This window comes from Felis catus, chromosome A3 (assembly GCF_018350175.1).
Source record: "Felis catus isolate Fca126 chromosome A3, F.catus_Fca126_mat1.0, whole genome shotgun sequence".
In the NCBI taxonomy this organism is placed as follows: Eukaryota; Metazoa; Chordata; class Mammalia; order Carnivora; family Felidae; genus Felis; species Felis catus.
Window position 1 is genome coordinate 4,576,529 of NC_058370.1, and position 12,980 is coordinate 4,589,508.

General features: G+C 57.3%; 1 long non-coding RNA gene across 1 annotated transcript in view; it reads right to left on the reverse strand.

Moving 5' to 3' along the window:
• LOC123384251 overlaps window positions 1-12,980 on the reverse strand; it is an 87,398-nt gene that overhangs the window by 54,709 nt on the left and 19,709 nt on the right. The window contains exon 2 of the long non-coding RNA XR_006595011.1: window positions 12,262-12,339. This is a non-coding gene — a long non-coding RNA (uncharacterized LOC123384251). The remainder of the gene's footprint in view (window positions 1-12,261; window positions 12,340-12,980) is intronic.

Below are 12,980 nucleotides of genomic sequence, written 5' to 3' on the forward strand. Positions count from 1 at the left end.
CCTCTTGCTGCCCACCCGCGGGAAGCCTGCCCACAGGCCGCGGCCGGTGCGGCCCAGCTCTCCCGGGCGCTGGGGAAGGTGCCTCGGGAGGGCGTCGCCAGAGCCCTGAGTGCCGAGCAGAGGGAGCACCGCGTCCTGCGGCCTTGCTGGTAATGCTGTGCGCGTGGCAACGACCCGTCAGCGAGGCAAGGCCTTGCGACAGCGGACGTGGCTTTCTCTTACGATATCAATTTCTTTTAATTATTCCATTCCAACAACTTTGAAAGTCACTCCGTAAGCCGACAGATGATTTATGCCTCGCATTAGCTCCTGGCAATGACTGCCGAAGGCCTCCGCCGCCTGAGCCTCCCGCTCTGTGTGCCCTCCCCGCGCACGCAGACAGTAGCCTGCGTCCAGACCTCCTGGCCGAGCCTTGGGGACCTCCCTGGGGAGGAGGGGGGCGGGAATCTGTCCCTGCGATGAAAAGGAGACGTCCCCCCATCTTTCCCCTCCTTACCCTCACTGGCTTCTCTCCATGTTTTCCCTTAAGGTAGCGAAGCTACGAAATTTCTCCGAAGGGGAAAAGGCCGCCCCAGACAGCACTCTGAGATGCTGCTACCCGCCCCCACCACCTTCAGGAGGCCCCACAGACAGCCCCGGTCAGGAGGAGCGGCAGGAGGGGCGCCCAGGTAGCCAAGGGTTACCCGGGTCTCAACACCTGCTCCAGGAAGACACCCGATGATTGCCTGACCAAATGGAAAAGTACGTTGCGGATAGATCGACGCAGAAACACACACAGCTTCCGGCAGGCCCCCAGCGAGGGGGCCCTGAAGGTCACTGCAGACTGCCCTCCACCCCAAGGAGCCTCCCTGCCCCCCCCCCCACCCCACACACACCGTGAAATCTCTGTCTCTCTGAAGGTCAAGACTGTTTTGTGGGCCAAGGGCGTTTATAGACCTGTAAAAGGGATCATTTTTGCTAATGCCGTGAAATTATACTCTGAGTCGAATAACAGTGGTCCACGGCAGGACCAGGAGTAATTTCTCTCGAATGGGAAATCTGGCTTTTAGAGAAGTTGGAAGCAGCCCCAGTTGATGTTGATGGGGTCCCTAGGAGCTGGAACTTTGTAAATGGGCCCCTTCAAAAAAGTCACCTGGGAAGGCTGAATGGAGCAGGTGCCGTGTGCCCGCCTAATGGTAATGGAGTGCCCAGGAGGGCCACACGGTCACAGTTCTGAGCGAGCCTGTCTTAGAACCCTCCCTCTGTTCTCCTGTGGCTGTGTGTGCCTGAGGCAGCGTGGGATGGACGGGGGGGGGGGGGGGACGCAACGACAGACACCTGGCCGCTGGGAGCCCACGCTGGATGGGGAGACAGGCGTGTGGGCAGGGCAGGAGCCTGGCGGAGAGGGGACAACATTATCCCCATTTGACACCAGAGGAAACTGAGGCCAGACAGCATCATGTGGCTTGCCTGAGGTCACACTGCCACCATGCTCCGCTGCCCGGGTGCCGCTGTGGGTGTGGACGTCCAGGTGCTGTGGACTCACTCCTGAGCTGCCCCCAGACCCCAGCCCGTCCACCACCTGGTGCCCAAGGCCTCTGGGAAGAACCGCTCCTTCCCGCTGCCTGGGAAACTCAGGGCTGCGCGGTCGAAACACGGCCTCAGGTGGTCCCGGGCGGCCCGTCCGAACCCAAGCTCCCGCTCGACCCCCCAGTCCCCTCACTGTCTCACCAGCCTGCTTGTTCTCTCCCATCCCAGAAGGCACACCCATTTCCCCTCCCCCAAATCCTTCCCTGGGACCCTGTCCTATGTCCCGGAGCAGTGGCTTCTTGTCCTCAGGCACAGCCACCCTCTCCTGGGCCGGATTGCCATGCGTCCTGTCCCAGCTGTCTCCCCCCCCCGCAGACGTGTGACAGGCTGGCTCACTCAGACTCCTCTCCGGCTCCCGCCACACCGTTCCCGGGTCCTCGGCATCTCTTGTTCAGTGCGTGTCCCGAGCTTCTGTCCCTACCTGCGTAGGCGTCATCCCTCATCTTGAAGAAGCCAAGTTCGTGATCTTCTTCCCCCACCACGAACCGGTTCTCTCGCTGCTCCCAATGTGGTCTTTGCCGATGAAAGTCCAATCCCAGGTCTCACGCGAAGTCCTCAGCAGCCAGCCGGCCAGCCAGCTCCGGGCGCAGAGTCCTGGGGATGGTGGCTAGTGTGTTTCTCTTCCTCACCCGTCACGTCAGGGCGGGGGGGCGGGGTGCTGGTTTGGAAATGTTTCCTGGTTCCAGCCCTATCTCCCCCATCCCGGGTTGCTGCCCTGAACCAGACTGCCATTATTTCTTGCCTGTGCCATCAGCGAATTCTCCCTGCCACCAGCTCCTCAAGCCGATGCCCTCTGTGCCCTGACCCCAATTCATCCCTCACCTGCCCTTATCACCCCTCTCTTAACCCTTGCAAGGCTTTCGTCTCTCCTTCACGATGAACCCAACCTTCAGCTGGCTCATGAGCCCTTGGTGATCTGAGCGGTGTCTTATTCCCAGAGTTCCCGGTTCTTTGAATTGCATGTGATTTTTTTTTTTTTTTTTTTTAAGATGTTAGGTAATCTCTACACCCAACACAGGGCTCAAACTCACAACCTTGAGATCAAGAGTCTCATGCTCTACAACTGAGCCAGCCTGGTGCCCCGAATTGCACATGGCTTAACTCGTGCCTGGAATGTCCCTTCTCCAGGCCTCTCTTCCTGGAGGGCTTTCCACCCATCCTTCGAGACAACCGAGCCGCCCCTCTGGGGAGCCTCCCGGCTCTCTGTCCTCCTTTGAAATTCCCCGCCGTCTCAGAAGGGGCTGTCATGAAGACCCTGTGCCCCAGACGCCCCTCCCTGGGACACCTCTGCGAGGACAGGGACCTGCTGTGTTCGTGTGTGGGCCTCTTGCTGGGCAGTTCAGGGTCTAGGACACAACGGCCTCACAGGATCGGCAAAGAGGCTTGTTAAACCAGGCCATGCAATCTCTGCTGCTAATGCAGGAGTAAACCTCAGCCCGTCCCAAGTGATTGCAAATTCCAGATGAGAGAGTCTAGAAGCCTTTAAAACTTTTAGAACGCCCTTGGATGCACAGGCAATTGATTGGTCATCAAAGGTTTTAAAAACTGATGTCTTCCGGGTCTAGAGAGGCCACAGAGGTGGTTGTGCCCAGCTGCGGGGGCTCGCTGGGCTGCGGGGGGAGGCATAAGCAGGAAGATGAGGAGGATGTCTCTCGCAGACAGGGGGCCAGCAAGTCTATGGAGGCCCCCTGATAACTGACGGCCTTCCTGTGACATCCGATCCATTTAGAGAACTGGGAAAATGGAGTTAAGTTTACATGTTGGGGTTTCTCAAGGAGGGGCCACGCCCGCCCCATCTAGGGCCGTGGGCCCCTTAGCTGGGGACTCCTTGCTCCAGGTGGCCGTGTCCAAGCCCAAGATGCTGTGCTATTTTGTGACGGTTCTGAGTCGCAGGCTCTCGGCTTCTGTCCTCTCTCCGTCTCTCCCCGCTTGTCTGCCCCGCGGGGCCAGGCTTTCGGTCCCAAGGCCCTGCAGACGCTTTTGGATGGCGGTGACCTCTTACACAGGTAGGTGCCAAGGGGAGGTCCCCTTGAAGGCACAGCTCCTGCCAACAGACTAAGCACCCCACCTGCCAGCGTCCCAAACACTCCGCACGCCTTTGCTGTGTGTCTCGTGCCGTTGGGGTGGGGAGAAGCCAGAGAACGGAACCCTCTGGTGCTTCTGCTCTTTCAGGAGCGCATTTGCTTGCAGGAGTCAGAAGGAAGTGGTTGATGTGCTCCTATGGCACCTTACACATCGTAGGTGCACAGCAAGCACGTGTGGGCCTATCCCAGTAGGCTCTGGCAGCGTGTGTTCCTATTATTTTAATTTAGTTTCATGTTTTGGCATCTTGGACATAACTCACCACGAGCTCTTTCCCTCCGATGCACTTTCTGACTCAGACACAACATTTGTAAACTCGAAAGACAGCCTGTCCGTGAAATTAATTAGAGCAAAAGTTAAGTACCAGCCACGAGGTGGTTTCTCCCATCACATCATTTTTAGAAGCCTGTCTGAATGAACTATTGCTTCCCTGCCCCCAAGAGGCCTGGACGGGGAGGGAGGGGAGCTTCCTGGATCTGGGTCTCCTCCTTCAGCATCACTGAACACACCCCTGCAGGAGGGGCTACTGGCCTCGGCTTGTCCAGTCCGGCTCCCTACCCTCTGGTATCCTAGCACCGGATGAGGGAAGAAGACAGATTGGTGTTAAAACAAACAAACAAAAAAACCAAGAAAACCCCCCTAAAACTAATAGGGGCGCCTGGGTGGCTCAGTCGGTTAAGCAGCCAACTTCGGCTCAGGGCATGATCTCACCATTTGGGGGTTCGAGCCCCGCGTCGGGCTCTGTGCTGACGGCTCAGAGCCTGGAGCCTGTTCCGGATTCTGAGTCTCCCTCTCTCTCTGCCCCTTCCCTTGCTCGCACTGTCTCTCCCTCTCTCTCAAAATAAACATTAAAAAAACATTTAATAAAAAAACCGAATAAATGCCATCATAAAGAATATTTAATCAATCCACTGGAAGGAATATTCTTTGAAAAGCCCATGCCACATTTTTTGGTATAGAAATAGATCCTCCTAATTACCAATGAAACAGATCTCTTTTGATTTACTGCTTATAGCTGATTCCAATAAAATCTAATTCACCTAAAAGTATTTGTATAATATTTGACTTTTAGTTCATGCCATCTCACACTGGAAGGGCTTTGTCTGGCAAATCTGCATGGTTTAATCTCCCTTCTTGTCCTTCGTCCCGTTGGGGTCTCTGGACAGGGGGGTTGGAAGGCAAGTCAGGCTTGGTCCCGGGTGGTTAAGAGCGGGGACAGAGAGCTTAGAATGACATGGCTAAGGTCATCGACTGGGGCCCACATGTCCTGTCACCACGCTTATCGACAGCTGCTCTAGGCCAGGAGAGGACAATACTCTTTAACATACTTGTGGCCTCTTCCTGACCCCCCCACGGGACGAGTCCCCCCCCCCGAACTCCTGCTGAAACTGAGGTGGTTCTCGGGGTGAAACCCGCCTGTTCCTGCCCAAGGCCCGGGAAGCTTCGGCTACTGTCTGCAGGGGCTTCTGGTAACATAGCACAGAACAGGGCGTCGATGCAGAGGGAACCGTGGACACCACGTCCGGACTTTTCCGGCTGTGATCCTTCCCAGGGTTTCACGGGTACAGACGGCTGTAGCTTTTTACATTCACACTTTCACCTTGGGGGCTGATTCTCCTTCCCCGTTCAGACTCACTAGCGAAACTACGTGTTTCTGCTTAAAGAATGACAGGGGGTCACATTGGAAAGTGCCTTCAAGACTGTCTAGACCAACCCTCTAATTCTACAGACAAGGAAACCGAGAGGGCGTTGGGCCCCAGGCAGGATTTCAGATGAGGGCCTGACCCCACCCGGAACAGGGGCTTTTCGGCCCATAGTGCTACCCACCCCGCACAGCTCTGTGGTGGCCACCCCTGCCCGCCCCCAGGGGGCTGGAGGCGCTCTCCACCCCCTCCCGGCAGGCGCCCCCCCCCAAGCATGAGGCTGTTTGCCTGGCTGAAAGGACATGTACTTCTAGAAGTTTCTGAAACCGGAGCATTAAACAACCCCCCTGACGTTGCGTATGCGGCTTTTTCCTTCCCTGGTTTAGGCTGAATAACCGCTTTCCCTCCCCGAGATGCTTGATAATCCAGCAGCATTAAAAGGTTGGGAACTTGGGGTGACCTTTTCCTTTTGCCAAAGGAAATAAAACCACTTTTGAGCATTTTCAGCATAAAAAGACAATCTCAAAATCACTACCCCGAGACTCACTTGGGCGAGGGGACAGGCTGGGAGAACCTTCTTAATCTGCCCGCCATGCATCACACTGATTTAGTAGGCAACAAATGTCAGGAGAAATTAGAAAGGGGGTAATAGCTCAAAGAAATTAAAGAAGGTTGACCAGCCTTCAGCGGTGTCGCATGGGGCCGACTTCTGTATTCACGGTGGTTTCTGGTTCTTTATTTCCTTTTAATCTCTAGCCTCTGCCGCCGTCCAGAACAATCCCTTACGTTCACGAAGCCCGTGCTCATTTACCAGGTGGTTTCCCCGGGCGCTCGCTTCCAGGCGGCGTGTGCCTGCCCGCGTGCGTTTGCATCAGGCCGTTTGCCACGAATGTCTCGCTTTCTTCGTGCCTTCGATAGGCCATTGTTGTGGTCAGACATTTTTCACGCTTTGGATTCTTTCCCTGGCCCACAAAACAATATGCTGACATCGCTAGGGAGAAGCTATTGTCTCTGCCAGATCTGATGGGGGCTGGGGGGCGGGGGGCGGCCCGCTGCGGGTGCCAGGCCTGCTCTCCGCAGCCCCCGCCCCGGCCCTGGGAAGGCACGGCGGCCTCAGACCAGTGGCCAGGGCGTGGGGGCTCCTTTCCTCGCAGGCTGTCATCTGCTGGTCACTGTGGAGCGAGGTGGACGGGCTGAGGCCAGAGGGATGGTCACCGCGCTACAGAGGAGGAAGCCGCGACCTCGATCCGATGCGGTCCGCCCCTGCCCCAGAGCCATGGCCGTGGACTCTGGTCCCTGTGCTCTATATGCCCGCTTCACCCTCTGGCTGCTCTGGGGCGCGGTTCCCCATTCCAGAGTCTTCTCTTTTCAGGGGAGTTTGAAATCATTTGGTTTGAGGCTTTCCTCTTCCCTGGCCCCCACCCACAGGAGTCTGAGTGGCTCACCTTATGCATCTTACGCAGCACTTGCCTAGTGCGCAGCCCTGGGAGCTGTCCTTGCACCCTGGGGCGCCTGCTCTACTGACGTCCAGGGTCCCTTGCTCCCTGATCTGCCCCCCTTCCTATCCTTCCCTGGAGGCCCCTTTGCACCCTCCTGCCAGGGACCTATTTCATGCCCCTCTGCCTCTCTTTCCTCATGCCCTGCTCCCTCCCCTGGAAGGCTGGATGGGACCCTGAGCCAGGCCGGCCTGAGAGGTCACCCTGTTTCACAGAAGGCTGTGCATCCCCCTTTCCCCAGGCAGCCTGGAGAAGCGTCCTCTTGCTGCCGGGCCTCCCCCTTCCTGGCTTGCTTTCTGGTCTTCTTCTTCTTCCCAGGCACCCCCCTGGCCAGCTCCTCTGTGCGGGTGACATCTTAGGTGCCAGGAACGTGGCCGTGCCCACAACACAACCTCTGCTCTTGGGGTGCCGGGATCCCAATGTCGGCTCCCAGGAGTACAGGGAGAACCCGCATGCCTCGTGCCCTCTTCCCCTGCTGGGGACCCTCCCGTGGCCGCGTCCCCTCTGGTTTGGGAGTAGCCCCGGATGGATATTTTTAGAAGACTGCTAGAGCCCTTGCCGACCATCAGACCGATGTGGGCTGTGTGGGTGGCTAGAGCAGAGGGGGGGCTGGGCCCTATGGCCCCCATCCCCGAGCCCCAAGGCTGAGGCCCGCGTGCTGGCCCCCCTGCCTTGCAAGGTCTGCTTCAGCAAGGGATGCCCTGCCCTTGGGAGGCAGTGTCCACTTTCTCCTGGTCCTTTCCCCTCCCTCCCGCAGACTCCCCTGTGTGTCCCTCATGTGGCCCTGGCCTCCCGCTGGCTCTGGGAGCAGGCGTGTGTTGTCGGCGAGCCGCAGGGGGATGGTGGTGGTGGCTCTCCACTGCTTGCCTCACCCCTGCCACCAGGGCTCGGTGCTGTGGGACCGGCCGCCGTCCGACCAGGGCCATCGGAAAGAACCAAAAAGAGCAGGAGGAAGAGAAAAGAAGCTGGTGGAGGGGCTCCAGGTGGTGGCTACCTCCAGACACAGGCCACGCTGAACCCCTGGTCCCAGGAGCCGTCACTGCCAGCCCGCTAGGCCTTCTGGAGAGGACAGTGCACAGCGGGAGGCAGATGGAGGCTGCCCTCCACCTGCCCGGGGCCCCAGCCCTTCAAGGTCTGGCCCAAGGGAAAAGACTCATTCATCTCAACCCAGTTGCAGAGTCTGGGAAAGCGGGGCCGTTGGGGCCCCCAAATCCCTGGGTTGGGAGCGGGTCTGTTGGTCATTGTTCCCAGGGCCACCACAGCCTTCCTCCTTGCCCATGCACGTGCCTCCCCGCCAAGTTCCCCCCCCCCCCGCCCTGCCACCCCCCAGGCTTCCCTCTCTCTAGCCTGGGGTCCAGACCTGACCCCTTGAGATCAGGGGAGACAACAGAGCAAGCCCCCGGCCCAAGCTCAGCCACTGGTGGAAACCACGTGGCACTGGGTCCCTCTCTCCTGGCCTCGAGGTGGGGGGCAGGGTGGTCCCAGCTAAAATAGCTGCTGAAAGAAGAGGTCAAGGGGAAAGGCCTCTGTCGTTGTGTCTTGCCAGGGGTTCCCCAAGACCCAGGATCCAGGAAGAGGGGGAGCCTCATCAGGGAGTTCCCATTCGGGGAAAAGGAACTCGGCGGAAGGACGATGAAGAAGCCGCTGGAGAAAGCAGGAAGCTGGCCATTAACAGGTGATGAGGAAGTTCATTCAGGGGTAGTGGGAGTAGTAGTGAGAGAGTCCGAGAGGAAGCCGATGAGCTGGGAGTCTCCCCCTTGCTCACAACCCCCTGGCCGAGGTAGAACTGGCCTGAAAAGCAGGGGTCCACAGTTACTATGCAGCCATGTGCCCCTGGGAGGAAGACTGGGCCCTCGCGTCTTGGGAGCTGGGGCCAGGCCACGGGGAGAGCACACGTGGGAGTCAGATGCTGGGCTTGCACCTGCTTTTACTGAGAACACCCATCCTTCTGTCTCGCTGGTCCCTCTGTAGGACTGCAGGAGGTCACTTGTTCATCCTTGCTTTTGTCCAGGCCTTTGTCAATTCACACTTGTCTCCTTTTGTCTGTCCGATCATTCATCATCTAACCATCTTTGATCTAGCCAACCACCTTCCTTCCATCTTTTCATGCTCCTCTCTTCCATTGATCTAGCATCTCTGTAACCAACCACCCTTCCTTCCTTCTTCCCATCTACCCACCTATCTATCCATCTCCCATCCATGGGCCCACCCACCTGCCCTCCCACCTACCCACCAACCCACCAACACGTCTATTCATCCAACCATCCACCCACCCACCCGCCCACTCATCCATCTGTCCGTCCGTCCGTCCATCCATCCATCCATCCATCCACTTATCCATCTATCCACCCACCTGCCCACCCATCCACCCATCCACTTATCCATCCATCCATCCGTCCATCCGTCCGTCCATCCACCCATCCACTTATCCATCCATCCACCCACCCATCCATTTATCCATCCATCCATCCATCATCCATCCATCTACCCACCCACCCACCTACCCATACACCCATTCACTTCCCTGCCTGCCACCTTCTTGCTCATCCATAGGATTCCCAGTATATTACAGATAATAACATGTACGCTGTATTTTCTCATTTCCAGTGCTGTTTGGCATCCACTCCAACATTTTATCCTTATAGCCACCCCATGGCGTAGTCAGATCGGGGCTCATCATCCCCTTTAGCAGGTGAGGAGCCTATGGCTTAGAAATAGAACAACTTGCTTCGTTTCAAGCAGTAAAGATTAGAACCGGGTACCATTCTACCACGCCAGTCTGCGTCTGACCTGCCTTTGCGTGAAACCCTGGAGGTTTTGTGGTTGGGTTAGTTATGAGGTTTGACCATGAGCAACCAGGCCCCTTGGAGGTGGAAATGAAGGTGTTGAGAGAAAGAAGCCCAGCGTTTGCTCAGAGGTCCGTCCCTGAATGCCCGAGCGGCTTCCTTCCGTGTTCTTTGTAGGTACAGGTTTTGGGAAAGTGAATCTGTGTGTTGTCCTCAACTCTCCCACCTGTCAGCCAGCCTGGTGTGCCATGTGTATGAACTCACGCTCCTGGCGGAGGCACTCAGCTTCGCCATCATCCTCTTTGGCTGCTGGGCCTTTGGGGTGAGCCAGCAAGCCCGGGGCCCGCACATTTCTCCCCGGACCGCTGAGCTCAGCACTTTGGCTTTCTGGGAACAAGTGTCCGGAACTCTGGGTTCGTGGAGGTGCAATCTCGCTCTGTTCCTGGGGGCGGGGTGGCCACCAGTGATCTTTAATAACCGAGCGGATGGCAGTACAGCTTTGCCATTGGCTTTCTTAATGGCAGAGAGTGGTCTCTCTCTCTCTCTCTCTCTCTCTCCAACCCCCTCCACCCCGTCTCTCTTTCGAGTAGTAATTCCACGGACTCCATTACCAAAATGGCTCTTGCCTTCCCTGCCCTGTCCAAGTTGCTATGTCGTCCTTTTATTGTTTCTCTGAAAAGCTCTTACTAATTAAGGTGAAAGCCAGACACAGACGGGGCTGGGGCTGAACTGTGAGGCACCTTAGCTGAGTTGGCCACGTGGGCTTCTTTAGGGGCCCCACAGCTGCCACCTCCTCTTGGTCCAGGGCTTCTGGCCTCCCTTGAGAACCCGTCCGAGCCTGGGCCCTCACCCCAAGAACAGGGGGCGTCGGCCGGCCAGAGCGGGGCTGGCGGAAGAGACCCGACTGCTTGCGGCACCCTCCAGGCTGCCTGTGCTCAGCGGCCAGAGGGCAAGGGGGCAGTGACAGTGACAGCAGAGTCCCCTCCAGCTTCGGATCTCAGGGGCTATGTCCTGCTGTGTGTCTTGGGGTTCAGGGAAGTGTCAGAGGCAGCCCAGCCCTCAAGGGACTGAACACTGGACCGAGGAAAGGGGACACGTGTCTGGGAACAATAGTCCATGCTGGAGAGCATCCAGAGCCCCAGAACCATGAGGCCGGTCAAGGTTCTGGGGCACACAACGGCTGACCACTCTGCTTGGGGACAGGACGGGAAGGGTCAGGGGGTTTTCAGGAGTCAGGAGACACTAGAATAAGGCCTTGAGGGCCAAGTAAGAGGCAGAGAGAGTGCACGAGAGCAGGAGAGGGCACGAGCAATGGATCCCCCAAGGGTTTCCAGGGGGCAAAGGAGGGGCCCGTGCGTATGGAGACTAATAGGGGGAGACCAGCAGGAATTGGAGGCTAGTGGGGCCCCCAAAATCCAGGCTAAGAAGGTGACACCTCCTGAAGTGGCAGAGGGGGGTGAGAAGGGGAAGGGCTGGGGACAGGAAGTCACACTTGGCCATGTGTCCACTGCTAAGGCACGGCCCACCCCCTGAGCCATTTTTCTCACCCTGGTAGAAACACTTAGCCTGACATGGCCGAGTCCCCTTGGAGGACAAGGTGTCCGAAGCAAGGGAGCTCATCTACTTCCGGGTTCCCCCAACCTCAGCACCCACTTCTCACTCCTCCTCCTGCCCGGCGTCCCTGGGAGGTATCTGTCTGTCCAGATCACCATCGGTGGTTGTGAGGTGGCGAAGTGGAGAGGAAGGGGGTCCCCGGGGCTGGTGGTGAAGGGGGCTGGGCGGCCGGGCATCTGCTTCCCAGCCCGAAACCCTCGCCTCCCCAGCTACCGTCCTAGAGGTGGATTTAGCGCTCACGCGGCCTCTGAGCCTTTGTTCTCGCCTTTCCTCTCCCCAGATGTACCCTTCCCTTCCCCTCTTCTCTCCCTGCCAGTCTCAAAAGAGAAGGGGGTTCCCTTTGCCAAGTCTGGCCTCCTGGCATCTCCACTCATTTCTGCTGTTCTTGGTTCTGACACACGTCACCACCCAGGGAGGACAGAGCACAACGCGGCCAGCTTCCCGAAACGCCCCCGGTCGTGCTCCCTTCTCCGTGGGCTCTCAGCGGCAGAGCCCGGCCCCCTTCTCGGATGCGGACTATGACCCGCTGACCCGGCGATGCAGCCCCCGTCCTGTGAGTGTCTCCCGGAGAAGCCCCCACGCATCAGTTCTCATGTGCGCATCTCTCTCTTCCAGATCCCTACAGATATTTGCACTCCGTGAGGCCACGGCTGTGAAGACGGAACGAACCTGGCACAGGAAACGTGACGAAAGTCACGTCAACGCAACAAGAGCACAAAGATGAACCCGGGTGACGATAACAGAGGCGGCACCGGGTCCCGACGCAGGTTCCCCGCATCTCGCTTTGCCCCCAGCCCGCCGCGCAGTTTCCCGCAAATTGCGGACCCGAGGACATCATTCTTGCCAACGTCGCACATCGCACCAGCCTGCCATCGGCCCCGCCCACTGAGCAGCCGTGGGCAGGCATCCCACGTGATCCCATCCACACCAGCACCTTCCGGACCGGTCAGAGACAATCGGGCGCCACCCGGACCCTCGGCCCTGCCGTGACTCCCCAGCCGCGGGCGGGGCGTCACAAGTGAGCATGAGAAGTTCTGAGCCCACGTGTCAACAATAATCGGAAGGACTGACCTTGGAAGAGGGCCGTGTGGGTGTGAGACGCTGTGTCCGTCCGTCCGTCCATCCTTTCTTTCTCCTCTTCTCTTCCTGCTGTCAAAAAACAATGTCAATTTTGAGTCGATCCATCGTTTGCCAGCCTTTCGCCCCGATCAGCTTTTTGGGATTAATTTGTTTTTGTTTTTAATTCTTTGAAAGTGTAATCGAGAAACATCGAGGAAAGCGTCTATACGTACCTGTACACAAACCTACATAAAGTAAGTGCTACGCTTGATGCGTTTTCCACAAACAGAACACCCATCAAAACCTGCACCCAGACCCAGAAACAGAAATGGGCCGTGGCCTGGAAGCCCCTCACGTCCCCCTCAGGGGCTACCCACCCCTCCCGGCAGAAGCCACGGCCCTGACTGCTAACGACACATTAGGGTTGCCTGCTTTAAAAAAAAAAGAGAAAGAAAGAAAGAAAGAAATCAGTCACTATGGTTTGCTTTGTTTTCTTTTGTGAGACAGAATGACATTTGTTTTCTTTTTAATTACATGGCTAGAAAGAACGTGTTTTAAAAGTGGACCTTCTGAGGGACAGACAATATGTTACTTGTCCCCAAAATACGTTGGCATTCTGTTAACAGGCTTTTTATTATCTTTCTGCTTTGTGATTTTGTGTTTTGCGGCAGAGTTTTTGAGGAGTGAATTTGGAACATTAAAGGGGGTGGACGAGGGTGGGGGATGCTGGC